This window comes from Venturia canescens, chromosome 2 (genome assembly GCF_019457755.1).
Source record: "Venturia canescens isolate UGA chromosome 2, ASM1945775v1, whole genome shotgun sequence".
Taxonomy (NCBI): Eukaryota; Metazoa; Arthropoda; class Insecta; order Hymenoptera; family Ichneumonidae; genus Venturia; species Venturia canescens.
This window is the reverse complement of record NC_057422.1, coordinates 8,150,288-8,165,065: the sequence shown is the minus strand read 5'-3', so window position 1 is coordinate 8,165,065 and position 14,778 is coordinate 8,150,288. Positions and strand designations below refer to the sequence as shown.

The 14,778-nt window shown below is 41.5% G+C and overlaps 1 long non-coding RNA gene across 1 annotated transcript; it reads left to right on the top strand.

The window, feature by feature from the left end:
- The first annotated feature begins 12,395 nt into the window (after positions 1-12,395).
- On the top strand, positions 12,396-14,282 carry LOC122406001 (uncharacterized). Its single transcript, XR_006259859.1, has 2 exons — positions 12,396-12,456; positions 12,797-14,282. It is a non-coding gene; the product is annotated as an uncharacterized lncRNA (long non-coding RNA).
- Positions 14,283-14,778: the final 496 nt, after the last annotated feature.

The window sequence follows — 14,778 nt, the reverse complement described above, 5'->3', positions numbered from 1 at the left end:
TTAGCGAGTTTTTTTTCCCTCCCTCCTACTCCCCTTGGAAAACTAGTTCTAGACGGATTTTTTTCACTCTCTTTTCCATCGATCTCTCACTTTACATCCTCATCTCTCTTGCCTCGGTCGCGCCTTGCGCGCACTCCTTGCGCGAAGCTTTTCCTTCCGCCTTATATTTCCAGACGCTGCATTTTTCCACATTTTTTTCCCCGTCCTTTCTCATTTTCCGACTCCACACACCTCCGTACACATCCTCTTGGAAAACGTCCCCTTTTCCTTTTCTCATCTCCTTTCCAATGCTCCGAGCGCCCCCGCACACACAGACTTCTTTCACATTTATTATTTTCTCTTCTCATATTAGCTCTCATATTTTATTCTCATTTCTTTCATATTTTCCTCTCAACCCCTTTTCGTTTGTCTCTCACCATATCGAGTGCTGACTATTTCAAGACGTCTAAAGTCCAAAGGCGTAAATAAAGAAGAGCAAAAGCAACCGCCGCATCGCCGCTGTGAAATGCGACGCATAATAGACACGACGCACAGGCGAGGGATGAGATTGCAAACTCTAAAGGCCTCGGTGCGAGCATGGAAATTTCGTGCCAACCAATATTTCACTCTCCTAAATCGATTCCTATCGAGAGCACTCGCACGAAGGGCGGCGTCAAAATCCGAAGTCAAATCAAAAGACCAAATACGAGTTGCACACACGTCCTGAGTGCGTTGTTAAATAATATCAACTTTAGAAATTCTATGTGAGAACATGCATCGATGAGGGTGTGAGTAAAATTCTGAATTTTTTCTGCAACATGTGCAGCACACTCAATGAGAAATTATTGTAGAAACGGATCATGAATAGCTGAGTAAATGATTATTATTAATTGTTGGAGAAACGAAATAATTTGGTGGTCCCAAGTTTCTTAAAGATTTACAAATAAACATTCAATAAACAGTTATTTGGTGAATGAAATTTGCGGACAAATATTGAGCTCGAAAAGATTTTATTTTGGCCCATGATTTCGGACGTTCACTCGTTTTTCATCGTCTTCTGAGATAAATTTTGTCCTTTATATTTTATAAGAGAAGATTCGACCACCATAAATCCTTTGTAGACCGAGCGAAATAGTAGTGAGGGGTTTTGGAAAATCTATTTTTACTTTCCATTGTCCGTCGACATTGGCTCTCGTCGAGAAACGAGGTCGGAGTTTTCATAAGACTTCAATTGGACAAATACACGCACTAGCAATGTCGACTCTTGACTTTTCGCCCTAAGGAACCACGGAGGAAAAGGAGAAGTTGATTATACTCGAGAAAAGTTGAGCGAGCGCGCCGTAAAATCGTTCCTTAGAAAATTCAAGATTAATATCCCGCCAGGAGAGCGAGATGTTCGATGAGATGAGGCAGCGTTCAGTCAAAATGTTAATCGTGGAAACCTTTCAGCTGAATCACTCGATCAAATTCTCTTCGATATATCTCTCTATTATCCCGGGTTATTACACACGCTTTATTCCCAGTGAGAAACGTCATTTCGAATGATTTTTACGAGCCCGTTCTATCGTGAGATACGCAATTCAAATAAAAGGACATTGAATTCGACGTTCCTTCCAAATCTGCTAGTTCACGGAGCACGCTTTTTCTCGTTCCATTCACCAAGCGCTTTCAATGGTTTATTTCTTTCACGAGTGTAAATTCATTTTTCGTCGCGACATCTCGAGCTGGGGGGAATAAATTTGAAAAAATATTTATCAGCTCCGAGTTTGTTCGACGTGTCAGCAGTCGCACTCGAGCAGGAAAAGCCAGCAGCATGAACGTTCTTTTCTCCATCACTCTCTCGAGCCCCGCCCTCAAGATTTTCAGTCCCGAAGAGCCTGAGCGTGTTTTCTGCAATCAGCAAACTAGCCATTAAAATTTCCTTCCGTTTCTGGTGTTTCTTCTTGCTGAGTAAAGAAAAAGTTGGCGCGAGAACGGTGGTAAGGAAAACACCTCGGAGGAGAGCCCCGCTAATAGAAAACAAATAAGCGTCGCAGCCGTGACAAGAGCAACGGGGACGATTCAGGGCTCGCGCTCACTCTCGAACACTCGCCAAGCGCGTCATTGAAAGGAAGTCGCGAAGGAGCTTTCGAGGCCTGCTATTTTCACCGGATCACGCCACCCTCCCTGGCCCTGCGCAACGTACATTGATAACGAAAAAATGAACGTCGTATTGCGGCAATACGTAACACGTGCACAGTCCAACCGCCGCGTGTTTATGCATTTGTATATCTATGGAGCAAATACGCGTGTTCGGTGCATGCTAACGGACCGAGCGAGTGTGACAAATGATATACGAGTTTGCTAAAACGCAACGAAACAGAGACTCGCACGCGGCTCAAGCTTTCCGCAATTGCCGTCCTCACGGGCTGCTCCGCGGCAAGTATAAAACTTCATAATCCTCGTTTCTAGTTTCCTGTATCGCTGTAATGTCATGTGAAAATGTGTGATTCTGACAGTTACAGTTGCCGAAGGTTTACCATGTGTTTCTAGCCACATGAATATGAAAATATGGGCAATTTTACGATGGCCCGACGACCATCAAACGAATATTTCAATTGTTCAATTTTTTCAAAATTTCCTATTGAACACGATCCCACGGAAGAAACTTCGAAACTCGTTTTTACATGGAGATAAAAAAATAGTAAGAATTGCCCTGTCGCCACAGTGTTAGGCTTCTATATCGCCAATTTTGGAGGTTTTTACCAAAAACGTTGTCACTTTTGTGACGTTTTCAAATAAAAATTTCTCAATTGCCTATTTCACACTTGAGCATAGTCAAATTCCAAGAGCTCGAAGACGAGTATCGCCGATCCGCCGAAATGTTTAAAAATTTACTATGGTACATAGCAGAATTTCATCCGCGCTTGAATGTTTACACGGGGAGAAAAAAATTGTAAAAATTACTATGACACCATAGTGTTGGAGTTCCGATCGCCCATTTTGGAGGTTTTTACCAAAAACATTGCAATTTCCGAGTCAATTTCGAGTAAAAACTTTCAAATTGCATTTTTTCCTCTGACACAGGTTTAAACTGCTATTTTTTCCTACTCGATTCTCCGTAGAAGCATTGTAAAATTAATGTTGACTCGACGATGAACTGTTAAGTAGAATGATTAATGCCTTTTGCTATAGCTACTACTGTTTTCCCAATCGAAATTTACAGTTGAACACAGTCAAATTTGAGCAGTTCGAACACAAGCATCGATGATGCGCCAGTGTTTTATCGACTTCTCGCTTCACAAAAAATGAGTATGCGTATGTTCGTAAGAATGAATAAATATTACGGTATAGAACCCTACTCCTATGGCACCTTAATAGTTTTAACTGGAATTTTCTCTGCGTGTAGGTTGTTATTTTTCACGTCTTTCAGGAGGTTCCGATTTCCAAAATGGTGAAACCTCCAGTGTTTCTCGTAGTTTGAAGAAAAAATGTAGCGAAGCGCTGAACAGTGGTGCTCGAGCGACTGCGTTAGTTCGCGTGAAAAATATTTTCATATAATTAGTGTTAATCGTCGTCCAGCTCACGCAACGCCGACTCCTTTCGTGACGGGTTCTCGAGTGAGAATCTATCGAAGGGAATACTCATGATTATTAATATTAATATGAGACATTTCACGCCATTTCACTCAACCGTGACCCGCCCGAGCGTTTTCAATCAACCTGGAAATTTTCACGAAATGGTATCCGACAGGCGAGGCATATCCGAAACGATTTTCGAACTTTTATCTCGCGTCCTTAAAAAGTTACAATTTTCCAAAATTCCCGAACTTTACGACGTCCGGAAACGCGTTCGAATGCACGTATCTCTGAAAACGATCGACCCACGAAAAATGTGCAACGAATTTCCTCTGTTCCGATCATACTTTCAGGAGAATCGTAATAAATCTGCGTTTTCAACGTTTTGTTTTCACATGGGGAGTAAAAACCACGTTTTTTAAAGACTATTTATATTTTTAATATTTTCTAAAAAAATTCTCTAAAAAAATATAACCAATTTCCAGTGCTTTGACGCCAGCTCGATCACGCGGACTCATTTTTCCTTCACTACCAAATAACTTTAACTTTGATGTGATTTTTTGGATTTAAACGCCCCTTGGAACAATTTCATAATGCTAAAATTGTGAATTACTAATAAAACACTTGTCCTCCGATTGGAACCATCATAAATTTTAGTGCTGCACGTAACTCAAATGGTAGCTTTTTTGATTCATTAGAACTCTCAAGTTCCTCATGGTTCTCGTAGGAGCGAATATTCCGAATTACCATTAACTACTGGGGCCTCGAATTGAAACCATAAATTTTAATGCTGCACGTAACTCGGATGGGAAATTTTTTCAATTGATCTAGTTGTAAGAATAAGACGAGAAAAATTTTTCGGTTTTTTATTTCTCACGTTTTATTTCATTTTTTTCATTCTACAAAATAATTACAGATTCGTTTTTTTTTTTATACAATATTTTATCACGATTTGTGAGTTTTTTTTCGAATTTTCGCGTCGGAATAATTTACAGTTGGTTTCATCATTTTTTTTTATCCAATTTTTCTCACACTCTTTGTGATACGATCAGGAAACAAGGGACCATCAATGTACTTGTCCCAGCTTTTTTTTCCCTAGAATTTTCGACGTTTTTTTTCTTCACTATCAATTTCGCGATGATTATCCAGAAAAATTCAAATGTTCGGGGTCACGGCCGAGCGAAATGGGGTGGAAAGGCCCATCACATATAAAAATAGTCGCGCACAGAACCACACAGGACAACCAATACGTGCGTGTTTTCGATATCGCGAAAAATGTATCTCTATATATTTATATATTGTAAATACGAATAAATGCGAGTGTCTCGGTCACTTTCTGCACGGTACAGATGCGTATCTTGCAGAAGAACACGAAAGAAACATAGAAAGAGTGTTATTCGAAGGGACGATATGAAAAAAAATATTTGCCTTTGAGAAATAGCGACAAGTGAAAAAAACTGGAGTAAAAATCAGCACACAATTCCCGACGACGATGTTAGCGAAGTAAGATCGTACAATATTTGTTCGCGAAATGGATGATTTTCAATTTCCTCCGCGCGCTGATCACGCCCGCTCTGTAAAAGCTTGCAAAAAATCCACTAAAATACGCTCAAAGTGTTCGTCACTCGAAATAGAAAAACGTCAAAATTGTAACAGCAGTACACGTAGCAACAAAACCGTGTTGAAAGGGACCCGAAGACCGTTTCCTCACCTTTTCCCTTGACCAGCCAATGATAACTCGAATTAAAAATGAAAAACTAACAAGACGATACTAAAGTCTGAACAAAAGTAGGGTGGAACGAATAAAATGCATAAAACTAACACTCCATTGGTTGTGATTTACAAGTTTAGCCATATTCATACACACATAAACTGTGCGGGGAGGTGCGAGTGTGTTACCGTGAAACGGTCATGTGTATCGCGAAACCTGGGTATTTTATATAAACACAGAGAGATGTGTACGTTTGTATGCATGTACGATAAATCTCTTAAATAGTGCCTCATCCTCATGGCATATTGCCTCGTATCTTTTTCAGTCTTCAATCATTTCTGTGCCGGTGCCGTCTCTCGCGGAGATTGAAGCTCCGTGTGTGCTAAAGGAAACGATCCAATTACCGTGTGTGCTCCCGTCAGTCGGGGGAAAACAATGTTTCGGGGACGCTGGAATCAACATGAAGCAATAACTGGGGAATAAATATTGTAACAAAGGACGCGAGAGCGGTAGTTCGGAAATGCTGCTGCGTCCGAAGAGCTTTTCCATTCCCGTGACACAGGCATTTGTCTCTGTTTCTAAAACTTGCTCGAGATATTCAAACAGCTCGTTCGAGTGGCCGTTTTACGTGTAGGGAGACTCGGTAGGATTTGTGACGTTTCGAGGTAAAGCTGGAATCAAATTTGGCGCAGTTTCTATCGGCTCAACGAGGGACGAAGGCCGAGATGCGAAATTACCCTTTTTCAAATACACACGCGTCGTAAGAATGTTTGCATATTCTTTGTACAACGGGGAAGGAAACGAAACGCGGGCTGTTGAAAGACTGCACAAATTGATGTGCTCGTTCTTCCCTTTTCCGGGGGCTCCGCGTACACGAGCGCTGTCTGCGTCATTGTTTGTGGATTTCGCACCGACTGGAGACACTTTTCCCGTCGGTTTTCCCTTCCGCGTCTACCTTTAGAAACACTCCGGAGTGTTTATGCGCAGAAAAATAAAGGGGGTGAGAAAGGGAGAGTTTGTACGTATCGGTGCTTCGGTGTGTGGGACAAAGTGAGTGTTTCCGGAAGCAGAACGTGCGTCGAGGGTGCGTACGTCGAAGGCTGCGAATCGAACGAGCGTATCCGAAGATATTTTCATCACTTCCGGCGATAATTTTTCCCATTTGAGAAGTGCGTGAGAAGTTGGAAATAAAGCAAAAGGAAGGCCCGCCGGAGCATCGCCTCGCAAGAGTTTCCTTCCCGTTCGTTAGACAATTTTCCTCTCGGATGCGGCGAGCATCGATTATCCATCACGAAAGTGGTGTCCCCATTTCATGGACAATCAACTCCACTGAATAACTTCAATATTACGATCATTTGCCAAACTGAAAGTTCGAATCTCCTTCCCCCGGACGAGTTTTCCTCATCCGACAAGATAATGCACAACTTTTCACCAACTTTGAGGATTATTTTCCGGATAAGTTGTCTACTTCTTCTTCTCGATTGTGAAAATCAGATAAAGCCTCGTGCCCCGCCTCGTCATTGATTTATCGAGAAATAACGAGCCCGTGCCAACTCAGCGTGCAGCTTGTCAGCGACGGGATATGCTTTTGTTATTTTTTATTTATAAACATCAACAATTGTCAATGCGATAATTGGGAGCGCGAGAATGCTGGACGATGCGAGACTGCGACGCGCTCCGTTCTGTAAATATGTCAATCTCGTATTATTTTAAGCCTTATTAATAACGATTGTTACATTAATTATTATCATAAACTTAAACGTACGTATAAGCCAGCGCGAAGCAGGATCGAGAGCGACGCCTGCGAATTGGTGAGGCGTGTCTGAACGAAAGAGCTTGAGAGTGTCGCGAAGCCAAAAATAATTCGTATATAAATCCGAGGAGCTCGAAGGTACGCCATAAACTAAAGCAGTGTTGGTGCGAATGGCCGATCGCGTATGTATAATTCAGTAGTGATACTCACTTTGTATTAGTTGTAACAATAATAATAGGCGTAGGGAGCAATAACCGCGAAATGGTTTTGTAGGTAACTCGCAGAGGCAGTTGGTTGTTAACGAACCGCGATGAATTTTCTAGTGTATATTTGACCAGGCGATTGGCTATTCCAATCAACCAATCAATCGTTTATTTCTATAATGTACAATGTACAATTGCGAGGACGATACATACAATATATAAAGCGCGTATTAAGGGGGAGGAGGAGTCGTGTTTGCCAGCCCTTACAAGGAAAGAGAGAGGGACGTATCGAAATATGTTATACGTAAAGCGAGAGAGAAGCGGCGATATTGGGAGGAGGGATAACACAATACTTGGCTAAATGATTGTGAAAGCCCCTCGTTAATTGTGGCATGCACGCGGTGTAACAAGCATTTTCGGAAGTGTCATGGCAGCCACTGGTACGCAAAATTAATCCACGTTGTAGGTTCGCGTGCGCGCGGGGCTGTTCGTTGCGCGTAGGCGGCTCCAGGCTGGAGGTATCGAGGATGCTGTGGTCGAAGGTTAAGCTTGCTATGAAATATACCGTGCACGCGTAGGGTCAATATTGTCAAAGGTATATGTAGCAGGCATCGATTGTTTGCGTTACGTTTCTAGCCGGACCAATCACGTATACGGACACATACGAATAACTTATCAAAGTGCGGAGGAAGCTCCTTAACAAGCAGAAGGGTCGCGTGTCCGGTGGTGCCACGGCTCGATCGCAACCGGGGATTATGAGATGAATTGCGCTATTCTTTTAAGGCAGTCGTAAAGGATCAGGAGACTTGAGAGCTCGCGACGAGCATTGCAGCCAATGACGGTTGCTCCAACGCTCAAAGAGCAACGAGGGGATGCGCTCTCAAGGGAGCCCGGAATGTTCCTTCCGCCCTTTGAACTGCCGTCAGCTCTCGCCTCCTCGATCCACGTGTCCGCCTCTCTCTCGCTCTACACAAATACTCGTATACGTCCAATCTCGGATAACACTCGCGAGGAAAAGAGTCTGAAGATTTGTGAAGGGGATGATAAGGGAGCAAATAAAGAAGAGATTAAGGGGCCGGAAGCGCAATTGAGACCTCGGCTGCTCCTCGATCGCGTGTCTCTGCTATCTTGCGTATGAGAGACTATCCGCTTTGCGTGCATGTGAATCTCCGCGCGTGTGTACAAAAACTCAAGAAAAGAGAATAAAAGATAAAGAAACAATGACTTTTCTGTATACCTGATCTCGTCCAGAGCCGGGAGAGCGTTCCGTATTAAGAAAAAGAAATCGTATTAAGAAAAAGAAAATAAATCTATGAGAATTAAACGAGACATCGTGCAAAGAGAAAAGAGACTTTTATTGTATGGGTTCATACACATCCCTCCAACCTGTACATATATCGTCGCTCAGTTTCATATACGAACCCGCTCTGTTCCTATGTACGAACCGTTTTAGTCCACCCTACCCATGTCCATTCCAATATATAAGCACCAGCACATGCACTATCTTTTCTTATGTATTACCATTTACTCAACGATTGTACAATCCGCTACAGAGATGTGCTTCTCAACCCTTTCACTACCCTCCCTTCCAGCCCCGGATTCCAGTTTTCTATTCGAAGAATACTACAATAGCCTTCAGAAATTTGTGAGAGGCGCATGCGCGCCTCGCGAGCGAATATTATGACACATGTATTCGCTCACCTCCGTACTTACTCCTCCACACCAAAGCCCAAGCAACCCCCGGAATTCACCTGACGTGTCCGATAACTAAACTGCAAACTGCTGTGCTCAATATAGCGCCCCCGCCGCCTCCGGCGAGCCTCGAGCCCTCCGATGCACAATTTCATTTCAAATACACTCGGCCGCCTTCTCCTTCACGGGCTGCTTCGACTAGGGGTGCAATTTTATTTTTTGTTTGGGCGTACGATCATTTATTGAAGGGTAAAATATCGCAGAGTTCTCGTCGCATTTATTGTAGGGCTTTGAGCTTGTTGAAATATTTTCCGGGGCATCCCCTCGTATGGTGGGCTCGCTTTCGAAATTTGCGGGATTTCAAATCTTAGGGAGGCTCACGTAGGGATTTAGAAATCGAACGGATTCTAGGCTCGAATGAGCAATCGTCAGAGTCATTTATACTCGTGTGGTAAAAATATTCGTAGATCGTACGCGCAGGACCGAGAGTTTTTGTGTCGGTATTGATAGTCCCCGAAATAAATGAAATTTTCCGTTGAAAATATCTGACATTTTCATTGCTTTCCAAGCCCCTCCCCCCCGTGTTGATACTTTTATCTAGGAGATTTAAGAGCTCCACGAAAAATGCTCAAAGCACACTCTACCGTTGTTTGCAAACGCTCGGAATTCAATTCCAAGATAAGCGATCGTAGAAAGACCATTCAAAAGATTTATTCACACATTATTGATTGGAATAGTAAGTTCTTGTGACTCGGTGAATTTCTTTTTTATCATTTAACGAAAAGAAAGCCAAAAAATATATTCCGAAAAGGGTTGATCCAAAACTCCATTTTTTCACATCACTAATTCTTGTAACCACTTGAAATTAGTTGATTATTAGACAATTTAAATAATGCTTTGATTCTCCGAATATCCCAATATCTTTGGGAACTGATTTTAAGGTAGTTCATCCACGAAACGATTTTCTTGGGAAATTTTAAGGGGTTCGTTTTATTGGTTATTGAGATAAACGTGCTTAAATACGAAAAAAATACACAGGGTTACAGGGACTATGCAGTAAAAAATCGTTTATCTTTCCCTATAAAAAATGAACGCTTCTTACGAAGTTTATGAAAAAGTACGCAATAACAATGAGACCATTATCTTACTAGCACTCGTATAACTCAACATTTGCTTATTTCGACATTTTGTTTCCTCTTGGCTTGGCCCATTCCTGTCACAGCCTTCCGTCTTTTTATTAATACTTTTTGAACTAAAACTATAGTATTTTAGCCAGAGACAAATGAAATTTATAACTCTGACATTAATTTGGAGTGATTATATCTTTAATCAGGGAGTAAACATCGATCGAATTTGGACACCCATAAAATACGATCCTTCGGGCATGATCTACCTTAAGCGCCAAATTCCAGCAGCAGTAAAAATCTTCAATCGAGTGCGTATCACCATCGTTTTGCCATTAAATCGTGCCGATTCCAAGCTCAAAAATCGATTTTTCACGGAATATTATTTTTCGTTGTAAACTAAAAGATTTTCTCGTATAAAATTGAGCTGAAATATTGAGTCGTATTCGTACAACCCATCACGATTTGATAGCTGATAAATCTTTATTGTTTGCTCGGAGATTTGAAGGGCTTACTATGAGCAGTGATTACGTTATTGTTAGTATTAGAGTGAAATTACGTTTTTGAATAATGTGCGTTTCAATATTAAATATTAGCATCATATACAGAGAATTACTGAGCTGCATACAGTGCACAATGTAATTTACTCTTATGTGGCAATAACTCTGATTATACAGCTAGCCATTTGGTCATTTACGAGGGTGGGCACGCGGATCGAGGTTAAAACTCGTTTCCTCCCTCTTCCCTCTTCCCCTTCCTCTGCCCTCACCCACCCCTGCTGTCGCTCTCTCTTTGCATAAATGGGACGCATATTTTCACGCATCGCCCACGTTTCTGAAAACAATCCCTTTTGTTGCGTGCACTCATGATTTTGTCCATTCATTTTCATTTGACCGTTCCAACCAGAGACACTTCCGAGTAATTGTGATACCAAAAATATACAAACGGAGACGTAAAATTGCGTGTTGTATCGTTGCGAAGCGATGGCAATCAACGAATAATGGATCGAGCAGATCTCGAAATAATTTTCTGAACATTCGTAGCGGAAAAAGATGAAAAAGTCACGACGGCGTGGTCTATTTTTCCAAAAGCTTTCACATCCGAGCTCTCGCTCCCGAAACTAAAAAATTGAGGAAATAATAAACTGCTGCTTGGGCATGTACGCTCGAATATAAATCACAGGATAAGCTTCCGTTCTACTACGCTGAACCGATTAGTGATCAAACATTGACAGTAGTGATGCTTCGCGTCAACGTTTGGTCACGAATCGGATTACTGCACCGAGCTCCTCCATAATTTACTTTCAAGTGGGTCAAAGGGGCCGTTTCCTTTTACGTGGGCGAGAGAACTGCTGGATTCAAGGAAACCGGAAACCCGTTTGTTGAGGGAATTGCGGGCTTGCAGTTAGTCAAATTCTTCAACAATGATTCAGTCGCGTCGTCCGAATATTTGGATTATTCCATTTCATAATGTGTACGTAAATAACGATTTTTAATCGCACAAAAAGTTTTTAAGGAAATAAAGAGTCGAGAGAAAAGTCAATTGATTCTGTTGGGAAGGAAACTTGAAGGGAAAAATCACAGATCGCAAAAGAATTGAGCCCAATACTCAGCCATTCCTACTTTCGTTACTTCATCCTCGTTTATTTAATAACTTGACTGTCGCCGAGCAACCGGAGCCGTCGCGACAGCCAAGTCCTCCTTCGACGGTTCTTCCTATAACTTAATCCTTAAATTAACGACCTCGAGTAGTTCATTACCGCCTCGGGTACCGCCAGAATCTTCGTGCACGTGGCACTCACTCATGCTTTCGAAAGATAAGAATTTTTGTCTCGATGTTGCGTGGAGAGGAAACCGGGACAAAATTCTGAGTAACTGAAAAAATATTGTACTCTTCAGAAGTTTGGGAAGCTTTGTATATTTCTCACTCTCAAACGCCAAGAAATTTACCGTTATTTTATGGCAATTTTGCAAAAAATGAAAAAAAAATTGGACCAAAATCCTCAAAAATTTGTGATTCGATTACTTTTTCAACGAAAAATATTACTTTTTTATTGATTTCTGAAACAATATAAAATTTGAAATTATAGGACAACGATCTGTAGTTTTTGGAGTACCCCGTTTTGTCCCAGTTTCCTATGCATTGCGTTGCAACTTTTTTCTCCGTCGACATGACAAATTCACTCGATTGAAATGTTGAGTATGCGAAATTTTAATGAGAGCAGGTCATCGATGAGCTTTTTCTTCGCGTTTCTTTCGTCTCCCTCGATGTTTACTTTCCATGAATATTTTCTCGTTTCCATTATTGATTATTGTTTCCATCATATTCTTGGTGTATCGACAGCAATTCGTGTACATCACCTGCGCACCCCCCACGCAGGTTCACGCGTCTCATCGCGTACGATATCGTTGCGGTAACGTGCCATGCCACCGACGAGGTACGTATGGCGTTTCCATTTTTCAGGCGTATCGTTTTCACAAAAAACTCTGCTTTTTTACGAGGCAAAAAATAAATGTGAACAAAGGTGTGAATAAAGTTGATGATTTTCGTAGAAAATCTATTGCAATTGAATAACCTGAGTGCTCAGTATAGATTGCTTCATTAGCATCGAGACAGCAAATACGAATGTGGATAATAATGAGGAATGATTTTTATTACGACAAAACTAATTGATTTTGGTGAAAAACGTGTGTTTCGTATTAATTCAATTCAATTTACTCTCGTTACAGTAAAATGGTACAAAGTGACAAAAAAATTGGATTTTTGTTCAATCGCAGGATTCCGAGGCTCTCGAAACGTCGCAAACCCGGCGAGTATCCGCGTGCCACATTTTTCTTTCATATCTCCACAAATCACATACAAATTCGAGCCCTCGAATGAATAATGAATTGGAATTCACCGCGGGAGGGATGATACGGAACGTATGGACTGCGGTGCTTTTATCACTGGATTTGATTGAAAAAATAGCGAAATCGTGGCTTTTCGATGTTGACAAATCACACAAGATTTGTGGCGTGTGACGCCGAGAGGAGCGGAGAAGGAGGGGCGAGGGAAAACAGGAATCACTGCAGCAAACACGAGGCGGAAGCTCAATCAAATTGGCAAGGCAATATAGCTGCTCTTTTTTTTCATTTACGACACCAATATCCCACGAAAAGGTGCGAGCCGTCAGTCGAATTTGACCAACTTTAATGCACGATATTTGACGACTGGCCGTGCGAAGGCAAATTAATTTTTGCGCGAGAACAGCCAATCGCCTTTAGCCAACGACTCCGCAACAGCGCTTTGATCCAACCCGTTTTTATTCTTCATTTTGAGAAATTCGGTACAACGATGCAGTATAATTGAAACGCGGAGAAAATGCAACGCCGACGTAAATGATGGCAACTGCGCATTGACGGATTCCTATCGTGAGATGCACCCATGGAACCAAAAGCGCATATTCTATGCACGTACCTTTCCGTATGTGGGGAAATAATTATTCTTTTTAAAATGCTATGAATATGACACAGCGAGAGGGAACACTTCACATTTTACTTGAACCGTTATTCAAACGTGCGTGTGTTATGTTTCAATTTCACTTCAAATTAAAACGAAACGGTTCGCCTTGTTGAGTATCGCCGCATTTTTTCTCATCGGAATATTAGTTGATTGAAACAACGCGAATTGGAGGGTTGCGAGAGGCAGATTGAAACTCACGAATCGCTGCCTCCGCTCTCGCTTCAATATCTTCCATCTTCACTCGAATCCTTCATCAAGAAGATCCAATATCAATTTAAATTTCAACGTGCACCAGAAATGTGTAATCAAATTCGATCGAAAATCATTTTGATTTTATTTTCATAGCTTCTTGGTTAAATATGTTTCCAAAACGCTTTGACCACAAACAATTTTGTGAAAAAAATCGAGGATCGAAAGAGAAACGACCTTTTTACGGAAAAATTCAGTGTCTCGGTATCTCAGTGGGTAAGTAAAGCCACGAAATGTCGGAAAATATGGCATGTCCGCGAAACATTGGGAGGCGTGCTTCTAAACACTTCGATGTGTTCGGTTGAAGCGTGCACTATGTAAAGTCAATTGTCCATGTTCGAGGCGTTTCCCGAAAAATGATGTTTTTCGAATCTCGGTTTTCAGGTTCTACAAAAACTACGAGATGGATCGCCTCCTTAATTTCGAAGTTGATTTCATTTATCGGAGGCTGAACCTCTGTTTTGTGTAGCACTTTGAGGAACGAATAAAATGTGTGAATAACGCTACGGACGACTCAAATGTCCGCTGTTGTTTGAATTTCCAACTTTTCACTGATCACGTAGGTTCAGACTCCAGCGAATACAAAGTGATTAGGACAAATGTTTGGTTTTTTGATTTTGGAGTATTTTTTAATGTGCTACGCGACCGATCGACCAGCACCTTCCCTCAGGCAGTCATGAAATTCATAAAATTTATGCTATTTTTTGGTTTCTCGATGAAAATCTTTCCTGAAATGGATTGTGAGGTTTTTATTAAGTTTCATAGAAATAACGACCAACGTTTCTGAACCGCGGGGCATTTATTGTTTGAAAAACCATAGAGCTAGATGGAATATATAAATTTTCATAGTTTTCGAGTTGCTTATTTAGCGAGGCGAGAGGCCGAGTGAATAAAAGAGGCAAAATGTGGGTCTGCGATGTTTTTTACCGGCGAGTCTATGTCATCGTTTCATTATATTTTTAAATGCCTTTTCGAATGAGCCGTCTCTCGCTCTAATTTTAAAAAGTCA